This window comes from Panthera onca, chromosome C1 (genome assembly GCF_046562875.1).
Source record: "Panthera onca isolate mPanOnc1 chromosome C1, mPanOnc1 haplotype 2, whole genome shotgun sequence".
NCBI lineage: Eukaryota > Metazoa > Chordata > Mammalia > Carnivora > Felidae > Panthera > Panthera onca.
This window is the reverse complement of record NC_138346.1, coordinates 135,294,559-135,308,236: the sequence shown is the minus strand read 5'-3', so window position 1 is coordinate 135,308,236 and position 13,678 is coordinate 135,294,559. Positions and strand designations below refer to the sequence as shown.

Sequence of the window (13,678 nt, the reverse complement as noted above, 5' to 3'; positions counted from 1 at the left end):
TCAAAAGGAGCCACCAAATTTTATAAGTATGATAGATACGTGAACAAAATTCGTCTTTCTCCTTTTTCTTGTCCCCTTAGCCCAAATTTATTTTTTATGCTTTTGCAACAAAGGGAGCTATTTAAGCTCTTTGCTCTTGGTTCCCGTGATTATAAAGTGCATAACTCTGTGCCATTCTGTGGAAGAACGTGCATGTAGTCGCATGTTTGGAGTTATGTGTAGATATAAAAATTACCTATGGTTATTTGATTTTTCTGGTAGTATATTTATATGTCTCTATCACATTGAGACATATGTGATTCTTTTGAAGGGAGTATTTTGAAGGCAGAATCCATGTTCTTTTCATTTTGGAATCTGCAGAGCATTGCACAAGACCCAGTACAGAGTAGCTACCCAGTATATGTTTGTTGAGTTGGCAAACTATTTATCAATATTTTCCTCCAAAGCATTAAGCATGGTGTTTATTCATAATAAATACTCAATGTGTTTGTTTTTATTTTGTGAGAGCCAAAATCATCTTTATGTTAATTGTTTCAGTATTCCTGAAAACTAAGGAAAATCAGGATTTATTCTGATTTGTGTTGTAAATGGAAAAATATAATTATCCTTAATGATGGATACGAAATTTTGAACTTGTACCATAAAATAAATAAACTGGTTAATATGTTTTAAAAAACAGTCTTTGTTTTATTGAAGAATATTTTATATACTTTTAAATATATATGTTAATATGTTTTTCTACCAATGTAATTAAAGCTTTCACTGAGTATTTACTAGTTGCGGGTCAATGTCTAAATGCCACACTGATGTTGCAGTGTTTTATATTCCTAACTTTTATTTTTATTTTTGTTTATTTATGTATTTAGAGAGAGGGTGCAAGTGACAAAGGACACATAGGGAGTCCCAGGAGGGAGAGAGAGAGAGAGAGAGAGCGAGAAGGGCTCACCTGAAGTGGGGCTCGAGCTCACCCAATGTGATACTCAAACTCACAAAGCATGAGATCATGACCTGAGCCCAAGTCAGATGATTAATGATTGAGCCACCCAGGCACCCCTAAATTTTATTTTTAAATGCATTTTTATTTTTTTTCCAAGCACAAAAGTAATACATACTCATTGCTTGTATTTTATATACATATATATATTTCATGTATCCTATAATTTTTATGAATCTGTTTATATGTAATAATATTTTTACAATTTTGGGGTGTGAACTTTTAAATGAAATTGAATCATACTGTTCACACTATATTGCAGGGTTTTGTTTTTTTGTTTTTTTTTTACTTTATAGTGTATCTAAACTTTAAAGTGTAAAAGATCTTTCAACTAACAAATATAAATTCTCCTTATTCTGTTTAATTCCTAGATCTTGCTTTTAGATGTTCACGGTACCCTATACTCCTACTTTGAATAACTTATCACACTTTAAGTTTAAATTAGTGCTTGTAAAACTGTAAGTTTTATTCCTGTTTCCCTATTAAATAGATTGTAAATCCCATGCATAACACACACTACCTGAAACATAGGCAGGTAACAGCAATAGATGCTATGAATGAATGAACGGGTGGTGGGCCCACTCATGGTGGACCTTCCATCCCAAGACTTTATTTACAAAGCCTGTGCTCTTGCCATGTCTTCAAACAGTCTCCCCTTAGAGGTTCCTCTATATGCTTTATAATATGGGGTTCTTTAAAAAAATTTTTTTTTAATGCTTGTTTTTGACAGAGAGAGAGAGAGACAGAGCATGAGCAGGGGAGGGGCAGAGAGAGAGAGGGAGACACAGAATCTGAAGCAGGCTCCAGGCTCGCTACGGGGTTCTTATTGCTTACAATTACATTATTTTTAGTTTCATGTAATATAGTTTAGGTCAATGCAAAGTCAGAGAAATAAGCATTTTAGATATTTGGAAGTATAGGCATAATAATTACATAATGATAAAAATCATCAACATTTTAAATCTTTTAAGTTATTGGAGCTTGCTAATTTTCAAAATTAAAAAGACAATACACATTTACAAAATAGCTTTTTTTTTTCACTTTTCTGCCCATTCTCTTTCTACCTATTCGAGAAGAAAAAGTTTCTAATCTACAATAATTATATTAAATTAAATGATAAATGGCAGAGATAGCTAGTTAACCCTAGTAGTTGTTCCCATGGTGGTGGGGTCTTAGATTTGTGACCATTCACAATGGATACCTTATTTCCAACATACAGCGAGGCATGGCCTGCACCCCTCTCATAACTAGTGTTAAAGTAGGTTCGTAAATGACAAAACTTGGGTAACTGGATGGCTCAGTCAGCTAAGTGTCTAACTTGATGTTGGCTCAGGTCATGATCTCAGGATTCATGAGATCTAGCCCCATGCCAGGCTCTGCACTGACAGCACAGAACCTGCTTAGGGTTCTCTCTCATTACCCCTCCCCCAATAAATAAATAAACTTAAAAAAAATAAATGATAAAACTGAGGCTAAGAAGGTGTCATCTGTACAAGGTAATAAAACTAGACACTGGACTGGTGTCTTGGGTTCTTATTATTTATGCTTTTTGTCATATTGCTCACCAATCTTTTTGAGGCCCATCATGAAGTATATGACCTTACTGTTTTTTGTTTTTTGTTTTTTTTTTTGAGAGAGGGAGTGGAGGAGAGGGGGAGAAAGAGAGGAAGAGAGAATCCCAAGCAAGCTCCACGATCAGTGCTGAGACTGACACAGGGCTCTATCTCAAGACCATGAGATCATGACCTAAGCCAAAATCAAGAGTCAGACACTTACCCAGCTGAGCCACCCAGGTACCCCATAGTACATGTTATTAATGAAGTTTGATAAATTGTTTTTCCCAACTCCATTATAGACACATGCCTATCTGCACAAGTGAGAGAAGAACATGGGCACCAAGGAAGATTTTATTGTTTATAAATAAGGTAAAATTTCTCTCTCCCTCTGGGAATGAGGAGCTATTGGAAGAATGTAGACAAAGAATATATCCCATTTAAAACACTCTGGGCTCAAGGAAAAGGTAGTATTAATTGCTGTCTATACTCTTGACCTAGCTACTGGAAAGTAATGTTTTATTTCCAATCCTCAAAAAATCAAGCAGTCCATTCATTGACTGAAACACTATAAACCTAACTGAAAAATCCACATGCAGAAAAAAGCCCAGTTGCTGATTTGAGTGTTCTAATTTAATTAAAATTAATTGAATTAATTAATTTCAAAAATTAATTTTGAAAATTTCAAGCTGGAAATTTTAGTATGCAATTTGTATTTGAGGTCATGCCCCAGTGCACTCAAATTTCAGTATTATTCATTTTCCTGAGGGACCCAAATATGGACAACCTTAGTAAACAAGATTCTCCTCCACTTCCTTTGTGATTGTTTTGGTTACTGTTCCATATTGCTTTTGCTATAGCCTTAATCAGAAGGACAATCTGTATAGAAAGATACACTGACCTTGACCTTTTCTCCAACCCACTTTAAAAAGAAACCATTTTGGGAGGGTCTCTGATAGTTTCTTTTTCAATTTGTCTGCTTTTCTTTCTGTGTATTTTGTTCCTTTTTGTTTGTGTGGAATAGGGACTGAATATTGATGACTGAAAGTTTGGATTTTTTCCAGGCATTTATTTTGGGACAAGCTCTCAGTCTGTTGGCACTAATACCTACCCACTGCCCTGTCCTCTCCCCACAATATGACAGACTCTTTTCCCTCTATGTAGTGGGAAGAGTGGGAGTTCATTTAAGAACCACTGTAAATTTATTTACAAGAGATTTTCTGGGAAAGCATTAGATAAGGCCCAGGGAGCTCATTAAAGATAATAAAACTAGTTGCTCTGATTTTTTTTTTTTAAAGGAAATATTCTTTAACCACTTCCTTGCATTTCCATCCTTAAAATTGTCTCTAACTTGACCTTTCCTGAATAGCCAATTCTCATGTAACTTCCTTTCCCCTTCTATAGCATGAAGTATTTTACTGAGATGATTTTTCCCAGTACAAATATTTGCATTTTAAGGAATTGGGAGATGTTAAATCACTGTACTGCCCCGCTCTTTTTCCACATCCTATGATTCACTTGAGATTCCAGATTTGTGGTGTTTTTGCTTTCATATTTCCATGCCATGAGGACTGGAATATGGTGAAGCTTTGCAGTGAAAGTTAGAAGCTCTGAATATTACTGGGTAACTTTGGCCAACGACCTTTACATTTCTTATTAGTAAGAGGTATGTATGATGACTAGTAATCAACTGATCCATACATTTGTTTGGGTTTGACTACTAAAGTCAAAGCAGTAATTAATTACTAGTAGTTCATGAATAAAAGAATTACAAAGGAAGGGTTACTTGGATTAAAGAAAAGGAAGAACATTTTTTTCAAACATTATCACATTCTTGGTTTTAAATGACTAGCAACTTTCCTACTGAGGAGTGTAAAGTATTTTTTCAAAAGGTGCTAACATAATTATAGTGACATAATTTTAGCAGTCTCCTAAGTAGGTAAAATAATATCATAATTATATTTATTTTATTTGTCCAAAACAAAAGTTTTTTATGACTCCTCGATTCTCTCACTCCCTTGCCGACCAAATTTCAGTTCTACATTAGGCATAAAAATTCCTGCATTTCATATCTCGACAGTGTCTATACTGTTATGTATTTCTTTTATTTTTGAACTGTTATATATTTCTTATATGCCTTTGACACTCATTCTAATCCTTCCTTATATACATTGTTATTATTCTCTAGAGTTTTAAATGCCTTCCATCTTCTAAATTGAATTTTAGTTTGCTGGAAAAAAAAAAAAAGAATTGCATAGTCTATTTACTCCCAAAGTTGTATCTATTATCACAGAATAAATCTTAATAAATAAATCATGACAACTTGCTCCACAGTTCCTTGGCATTAGAATATATAAAAATAATTGCTGGGGCAATTAACATTAGTCTATGTAAATAAATAAGAAACAGTTCATTTTGATCAGTTTCTCAAAATTATATATTATTTCCTTCAAACACGAACTTTGTCTCAATAAGCATAACATCCAGTATAACCCACTGTAGTAGTAAAGCATCTTTTAGTTATGGGGAAGGAGGGAGTGACTAAAGTTTTGCAATCATAATATTTTACATTTTATAGCATTTTATATTTTTCACAGCTATTTTTATGTGCCTTGCGGAGTAGACACAAAATGTACTTTAATATAACAGCACACTATTTGAAATGAATATTAGGTTTTACTGGAAATACTTTGAAAGACAGTATAGAATGATGGAAGTATTAGAATCAAAGTGCTTGGGTTTGACCCCAGCCCCACTCCTTGCAAGCTGTAAGCTTTGTTAAGTTTCTTACCCTCTCTATATCTCATTTTCCTCATCTATAAAATGGACATGGTTATAACAATTGGCGGTGATAATTAAATGAACACATATAAAGCACTTAGAATCATGCCTAGAACTTAATTAGCACTGAACAAATGTCTACTTTTATTACCATTTGCAAAAATATTTCAATGTGTTATGATTTCTAGCTGAATTCATATTTATTACCATAAAATTTACATTTAAAAATGGATCAGCTGTAGTTGATAAGTTTATTTCTCTAACTACAGTGTGAGAAACATGGGTATAACCACAGTGTCTTAAATTTTTGTACAAACTATCCCTTAGCAGGTACTTTTTATTATGTGCTCAACTTTTTCTTATGTGCTCAACTGATGCTTGAATATTGTCCGTTAACTGAATAATGAACTTTCTATTGCTGGATAAATATTTATTGGAACGTGTTCAGATTTGGTCTTTTTAAATTTGTTCTGCTTTCTTCAACTGTCCTGGGCAAGTTTCCTTTTTTTTGTCAATTGAAACATGTATAGAAGTAAATATATATATATACCATCAAAAATATTTTAGAGAAGTTATGAAATCTCTCCAATGCTATTCCATTCCTCCCATAAGCATCCTTATAATCCCATTCTCCAGAGGTTTGCCAAATATCCTCTTTGTTTTTTATATACTATATAAACATAATGACATGCCTATTATGTGTGTACACACACACACACACACACACACATATAGTGAACATCCCTACATCTACTACTAAGGTTCAGAAGAAGAAAGTTGTCAATACACTGGAAACCCTATCTGTTCTTTTTTTTAATGGCTGCAATGATTTAAGACTATACCTTTATTTATTTACTTATCAGTAGATATTTAAGTTGTTCCTATGGAGCGCCTGGGTGGCTCTGTCGGTTAAGCGTCCGACTTCAGCTCAGGTCACGATCTCACGGTCCGTGAGTTCGAGCCCCGCATCGGGCTCTGGGCCGATGGCTCAGAGCCTGGAGCCTGCTTCCGATTCTGTGTCTCCCTCTCTCTCTGCCTCTCCCCTGTTCATGCTCTGTCTCTCTCTGTCTCAAAAATAAATAAACGTTAAAAAAAATTAAAAAAAAAATAAGTTGTTCCTAGATTTTTGCTGTTGCTAATAATGCTGTAACAACCATTTCTATTTTATTTTTATATTAGCATATAACCATTGTCTATAGGATGGATTCCTAGAAATAGGATTACTCGGTAATAGAACATATACTTTTCAGACTTTGATAGGGAAAACTACATTATCCTCCAAAAGTTTATGCAAATTTATATTTCCACCAACAATATAATAGTTCATTTCTACACCCCATACCTATCCAACAGTCGCTGATATCAATCTTTTAAATTTTTCTAATTTGATTAGAAAAAATATATTTATTTTAACTTAAATTTTTAACCGGTGAAGTTCAGTATCTGTTCGTATCTTTACTATGTATTTGTACTTCTTTGGTGAATTATCTCTTCATACCCAGAACCCATTATTCTATTGATTTATGTTTTTTTGTTGCTTTGTAGGAATTCTTTATAAAATATATATAAATTTTTTGTCTGTTATGTGTCATAAGGATTTTCTTTAGGGTATGATTTGAAAGTTTCTTATGCATCATTGAATACATGAAGGCATAGGTGCCTGAAGTTAAAGAATGAATATTTAATAAACCATTTTTTCACACTTCCATAGTATTTTAACTTCTCACAGCAAAGGTTATTTAAGAAACATGGATTACTGGATCTAAAATTGTATTTGTTGGGGCACTTGGGTGGTTCAGTTGGTTAAGCAGCTGACTTGATTTCGGCTCAAGTCATGATCTCAGGGTTCCTGAATTCAAGCCCCACATTGGGTTCTGTTCTGACCGTGTGGAGCCTGCTTGGGATTTTCCCTGCCCCTCTCTCTCTGCCCCTCCCCTGCTTGTGTTCTCATCCTCTCAGAATAAATAGAACTTAAAAAAATAAAAAATAAAATTGTATTTGTCATTTTTGTTTTCATTCCTCGATATGCACCTATACATTAAGTTATTTGCACTTAATTCTTTCCATTCTCATGGATAGAGGGTACTGCACTGCTACAAACCCCATTTTAGAGTTATATATCTAGTTTTCCAAAGCGGCAACCTATTACAACACCAAATAAATCACTATATGGAAACTATGTATTCCTCAGTAAAAGGACAATTACATTTGTTTAAAGAGTCAAGACTTCAAATCATTTTTCTTAAGTATTCTTATATGTACCTCTAACCATCTCTTATATGTATGTTCTGTTTCTAGAATTTTTTTTGTTAAGAAAGAAACTTTAGATATGATAGAAGATGATAGCCCTAGAAGGGCGCCTGGGTGGCTCAGTCGGTTAGGTGTCCAACTTCAGCTCAGGTCATGATCTCACGGTTTGTGGGTTCGAGCCCCACATTGGGCTCTGTGCTGACAGCTCAGAGCCTGGAGCCTGCTTCAGATTCTGTGTCTCCCTCTCTCTCTTCCCCTCCCCCAATCATTCTCCATCTCTCTCTCTCTCTCTCTCTCTCTCTCTCTCTCTTTCAAAAATAAATAAACATTAAAAAAAATTTTTTTTAAGACCCTAGAAAACCCGAAAATATATGTAAAAATAACTTCAACACTTTATATAGTACTAATATAAATGAATAATTGCTCTTATTAGAGAGGAAACTGCTTGACTCTATTCTTACAAAAAAAAAAAAACAGAAAAAGGACAGACATGCACTTTTGTAAGAGGTATTCAATTAGAACCATAGATTATTTTTTTTCCTTTTCCTTGTAAATCTATGGGTTATGTATCTTTTATTTTTTAATTGTTTTTAATGTTTATTTATTTTTGAGAGAGGGAGACACAGAGGGTGAGCAGGGGAGGGGCAGAGAGAAAGGGAAACACAGATCTTAAGCAGGCTTCAGGCTCTGAGCTGTCAGCACAGAGCCTGATGCCAGGCTCGAACCCATGAGCTGTAAGTTCATGACCTGAGCTGAAGTCGGATGCTTAACCCAGTGAGCCACCCAGGTGCCCAGGGTTATATATCCTTTAGAGACAGGGAATATATCTTATCAGTAGCCTATACATAGAGCAGATATTCTGTCACTTGAATTTTTAAAATTTAAGTTTTCCAACCTGATTAAAAATTCTTGTCTACTATCTATAGAAAGAAAAAGAATAACATATTTTGAGAAATAGGAAAGTCTGATCCATAATTTCTTAAGACTATCATGTGCTTTATGGTAATTTATTTTTAAATGTTTTCGTATATGTAATGTGATTTTAACATCTTTAATATGTTAGAAAATAAATGTACTCTCTATTTCTTCATCCTCTGCTAATTGTGTTCTGGTTGTTGTTTAGTTCATATGCATCAAACAACTAAACTCTGGCAAGAGTTTTTAGCCAGGCTCAGCTTGTAATAAGCCAAAAGATTTTGAAAGAAGATGGGCATTCTTTAGCTTCCAAAATGTTGACTCTGGATTCAGCAGCCACCAAGTAATAATAGACTACCCACTGACTTAAAGGTCAGAATCATAGAGTGATTAGAACATCATGATTATGTGAAGAAAAAAACATCGCATCATCTCGTGCCAAGTTTGGATTGGATTGTGTTCTCTGACCTACTTTCCTTAGACTGGTTTGGTCTGTATGGACAGAACATGTACCAGAATTCTCTGAAGACTATTAGTTATTATTTAAAATACGAAGATTTTAATTTTTTTTTTTTAACATTTATTTATTTATTTTTGAGACAGAGAGAGACAGAGCATGAACGGGGGAGGGGCAGAGAGAGAGGGAGACACAGAATCGGAAGCAGGCTCCAGGCTCTGAGCCATCAGCCCAGAGCCCGACGCGGGGCTCGAACTCACGGACCGCGAGATCGTGACCTGAGCCGAAGTCGGACGCTTTAACCGACTGAGCCACCCAGGCGCCCCTAAAATACGAAGATTTTAAAGAAGTCATATATTAATGATTCTTACCTTCCCAGCAATATTATTCATGTGGTTAATTTGTCAACACCTAGGTGATATAAAGAACCTAACAGTGTTCAAAAACAAAGACAAGCAATATTACTGGAAGCCTTGATATAAGCTAATATGAGAAACTTAATTGACATTTATACAGGTTATACAGGTCATTATTTTGTTTATAAAATATATATATACATTTTAAAATAACTTTATTATACATAATGTACATACATAAAATTTATCCTTTTAGCATGTACAGTTTAGTGGTTTTTAGTATATTCACAGAGGTTGTACAATCTCTCACAGCAAAGGTTATTTAAGGAACGTGGATTACTGAATCTACAATTGTATTTTTGGGGGCCAATATCACCAATATTTAATCTCAAAACACTATCATTACCCCAGAAAAAAACCCCATCCTATTATCAGTCACTCCCCTAAGCTGGTTCTTTGGGATAAGCTTCTGACTAGACTGACCAAGAAAGAAAAAGACAGAAGACACAAATAACAAATGCAGTTTTCTAAATAGATAAAAAGAGAACGTTACTAATGTTATTAAACACCTTCATCAATAAATTTTAAAAAGTTGTTGCAATGAACAAATTCTTAGGAAAACACAATTTACCAAAAGTAAAGAAAGAGAATAGAAAACTTTGAGTAGTCATAACTCTTACAGAAAATGAATCCATATTGGGGCACTTGGGTGGCTCAATCGGCTGTGTCCAACTCCTGATTTCAGCTCAGGTCATGATCTCACGGTTCGTGAGTTTGAGCTGTCATCTCAGAGCTTGCTTGGGATTCTCTCTCTTTCCCTCTCTCTCTGACCCTCCCCCCACTCTCTCTCTCTCAAAAATAAATTAAAATAAACTTAAAAGTAAAGACAATGAATCCATATTCAAAATCCTTTCCACAAAGAAAAGTTCAGGTCCAGATAACTTTACCAATGGATTCTATCAAAAATTAAAGGAAGAGATGGATCTGTTCCAACACAAACTGTTCCAAAGAATAGAGAGTGACCTACTTGTTTTATGAGGCCAACATAACTGTTACCAAAATTTAATGGTATTATGAAAAATGAAAATTATGAGGAAGGAAGAAAAATTATGAGAGTAAACTTTATTATCTCAATAGATGCAGAAAAGGCATTTGATAAAATTTATCATCTTTTTATGGTAAAAAAAAATTAGCTTACTAAGCATAGAAAGGAACTTAATTAATATGATAAGGATCTCTACAAAGAAACAATTAGCAATTATACATAATGGAGATTCACCAAAAGCTTTATCTTTGAGATCTGGAATAAGGCAAGGATGATCACTATCACCCCTTATATTCAGCCTTGTTCTGGAGGTCTGAGCAGGTGCATTAAAGGAAAATAAAAGTATGCAGATTAGAGAGGAATTAGTAAAATTTCCATTATTTGTATATAGTTGTGTTGAGTGATACTTCAAAAGCATCTACAGATAAATGATTGAAAATAACAAGGCTGATGAGTAAAAAATCAGTATTAGGCAACTACCAATCTGAGATCTCTACATGGGTATCTTGGAGTCATCTCACTGTTAACAGGGCCCATACCCTTGATTTTTTTTTTTCTCTAAAATGTGTCTCATCTCCCTTCTAATGTCCTTATTTCTGTCAATGGCAACACCATTTACCTAGTTACCCAAGCCAGAATTAAAGGTAAGAATGCTTCTAGCCTTTGTAGAAATCAGAAAAGGGCACTTTTTGCACATGCATGTAGCCCATGGCGGGACAGGGCTTTGTGAGCTCAGTGTGTGATAGATTTCAGCTCTATGTGCCCTTGTCACCTTGGTACTCTTACACAGTGAACATCCCTCACAACTGTATGTGGCAGCCCTCTTCTGATCTTCCCCCATTTTCCAAACTCAATTCGTGAATACTGTCAAGTCTATCTCCAAAATATATCATGAGCCGTTCTCTTCTCTTCTTCTCTGCTCCTTCCACCTCAGTCTGGGCCATCATTATCTCCCACCCTGACTACTGTACAATACCCTCCTGGCTGGTCATTCTGTTTCCACTCTTGTTCCCCTCCAATCTATTCTCCACATAGCAGCTAAAGGGATCATCTTAAAACATAAATCCAGTAACATCAGTCTCCTGCTTCAGTTCTTCAATGGCTTTCCATGTCACTCAGAAAAAAACAAGAAGAATTAAAAACCCCAAACTCTTAACTATGAACTGCAAGGCCCTGTGTGATCTGCCCCTGTCTGTGTTTTCAGCCTCACCTTGTGCCACTGTCTCTGTCCATTCTGCTCCGGCCACTGTAATCTTACTTCAGTTTAATTAACTTGCCAAAGTTCTCAAGTACTGCAGGCTTTTGCACCCACTGGTCCCCCTTTTTGAACAGTAAAAATTACTACAATTTCTTTTGCTGTTTCTATGTGCCAGGCACTGTTGTAAGAGCCCTCTGTATAATACACACATCTAGTCCTCACGACAATAGTATGGAATAGGTACTACCGTGCTCCACATTTTACAGATGAGCAAACAAAGACACAGAAAGTTTAATTTTTTTTAACGTTTATTTATTTTCTTGAGACAGAGAGAGAGAGACAGAGCATGAACGGGGGAGGGTCAGAGAGACAGGGAGACACAGAATCTGAAACAGGCTCCAGGCTCTGAGCTGTCAGCCAGAGCCTGATGCAGAGGTCGAACTCACAGACCGCAAGATCATGACCTGAGCCGAAGTCGGACGCTTAACTGACTGAGCCACCCAGGCGCCCTCAAAGACACAGAAAGTTTAAATAAATTGCCCAAAGTGCCACTTTGTAAATGATGAAACCAGGATGCACTTCTCCACACTTTTTATGGCAGCCTCTTCTTATCTTCTGGGCGTAAGCATATGTCCCATCCTTGGGGAGGCCTTCCCTGGCCCCTGTGTTGGAGATGGTCTCACTGTTGGTCACAATCTCAGCTCCTGGTCTGTGTGCTTCATAGTGTGTACTACGACTTGCTGTTATTATTTTTATCTGTTTTTGCCCCATCTCTCTCATGAGAACAGAAGGAACTCACTATACAAGCATCGATATGCTAAATGTTATAAAATACAAAGTGGTGAAAGAGCATACTTGTTCAACATCTAGTACATTGCTTTGTGTGCAATAACCACTCGACAAATGTTACCAAATTAATAAGAACAATATACCTTTCCTAGTCAGACACTTACCTGCACAAAATAAGTCTTCTACAATTTAAAACCAAATGAAAATAAAAATTGCTAAAATTTCTCCTCAATCAACTTTTACTAGAAAAACCCTACTTATGTTCAACTTACTGTAAGGACCATATAACCACAGAGACAGGAAGGAATGTATGTAGCCATGAATGGATGATAGGCCAATAAAGTTGTTTTTTGTTTTTTGGTTTTTTTTTTCAAAAGAACTCACTGTTGAGATCTTTTCTGATTCTGGGCTACATGCAATGCCTTTGATAGTAATTATTACTTTATTTTAGCTAGAGATTTAATTAGGAAATAAATATCCAGTATTTCTTTTCAGCCAAATGCCTTAATTTATTCTAATGTTCTGCCAGGTTTCTTATCAAGAGTAGCAGAAACTGATTGGCTAATTGAAGCAAACAGAATTTCTTGAGAGGATGTCAGGTTCACAACACCAACAGGAGACTGGAACACAGGACGCTTGGAAATAGACAGGAGCTAAAAGGTCACTAGAGTCAAAAAGCCAGATGCAACCCCACAGTGACTGCTTCCTCAATGGATGACCTACACGAGGTGCCACCAGCACCCTGCCACTGTCCCCTATCCTGGCATTGCCCATAAAATACAAAATCCTGGGAGAAAGTGCCTGATTAGCCTAGCTCATGTGATAGGCTGCCCGAGTCTTCTCACATTAACACAATACACAGTTAATTCCCCAGAAGGAAACTGGAGATACGTAATACTGGGAGGCCAAAACCAAAAATGTCTTTTACATAAGTTGTGCAAGGAAAAGCAGAAATAATGTGTTTTCACATTTTCTTCTTTTTAGAATTTTGTTAAAGACACAGATTTTATGCACACGCAGAGATCTGAACATTAGAAGGGACTTCACTCTTCCTCTAGCCTGACATTCCTATTTGATTTAGGCATTAAACAAAAAAATTCATATTCTCACCGAAGAGTGAAATATGTAATGAACATTCATGAATAAGTCATGTGTGACATGGGCTTATCAGAATTAAAAGTCAAGAAGGCATCCACCATCTTGACAGAAGTGAAGAGGGATGTTTAATTTGGGTCATGACCCAACCATATTTTCACCTACCTATTGGCCTCTTCCTATGGTTTGCCATGTCTGTGAGTTTAATTTTGGACATACTAACTCAAGCTCAGAATGTCCCAAAC

General features: G+C 35.7%; 1 long non-coding RNA gene across 3 annotated transcripts in view; it reads left to right on the top strand.

The window, feature by feature from the left end:
- The window catches only part of LOC132671832 (uncharacterized), a 197,899-nt gene that overhangs the window by 71,928 nt on the left and 112,293 nt on the right, over positions 1–13,678 (top strand). The gene's annotated exons all lie outside the window — the stretch shown is intronic.